Genomic DNA, 901 nt, shown 5'->3' with positions numbered 1-901 from the left:
AGCCGACTAGGATATTTAGTACCAGGTAACAGGTCGCAATCTCGCATTGATGCTCAACTACAGCTCTGCCAACTGACCACGACTTCCTGTGTACGGACATTCAACTTGTGTAATTCTTTTACGAACTGGATATATAGTTTTTTGTCTCTACAGACACTTTTAATATGTTCTGTGTTTTCACTCACACACACACTTGTGCACTCACACATTTTCTTTCATTTGTACATTGCATGCATATTCTCACGAGTGCACATTCATTTCTTTCATTTTTCTTTGTGTGTGTTTGTGCTACATCTTGTGGGTGGTTTTCAGTGGCCATCCTGCCTCAGGTGTTCCAACAGAATTATATTATTGTGCGTTCCGCACTGGCAAGGGAGCCCTGTAGTAACGCCGTGCGCATGCGTAGTCTCACGCATGCGTGGAATTCAACATCCAAGCTTTCCCGCTTCATTCTGTCTCTTTTCTTGCTGGCCAGCGATTGAGCAAGGACGTGTCTAGCTGTCTCTCCATCTTTCGAACTCACGCTAGACAGCTCACATCAATATACCACGTCCCAAAAACCATGTTCTCACACACCGAAGACGTCTCAACAAATAAGATTAAAGATGTATATTTTCCACCTTGAATAAATGTTGTTTGTGTTGATAGTTTGGAGTTCAGCGTTCCGTTCATATTTCTAATTTAATATAGGAAAGTCAGGTGTACATCTAATGATGTATAACCCACATTCCTATAGAATCATTACAGGTAAAATGGTGAAAAAAAGCTAAACATGAAATTTCAAAACGAAGAGAAACAAAAGAAATGTCTTCTTCTCTCTCTCTTTCTCTCTATTTATCTTTTTCTGTTTACTTGACTCCATCTTTCTATTTGTCTCTCTGTAGAAAAATAAACCCCAGTT

This window comes from Octopus bimaculoides, chromosome 26 (genome assembly GCF_001194135.2).
Source record: "Octopus bimaculoides isolate UCB-OBI-ISO-001 chromosome 26, ASM119413v2, whole genome shotgun sequence".
Taxonomy (NCBI): Eukaryota; Metazoa; Mollusca; class Cephalopoda; order Octopoda; family Octopodidae; genus Octopus; species Octopus bimaculoides.
The sequence above is the reverse complement of the archived record's forward strand: the minus strand, read 5'-3'. Positions refer to the sequence as shown.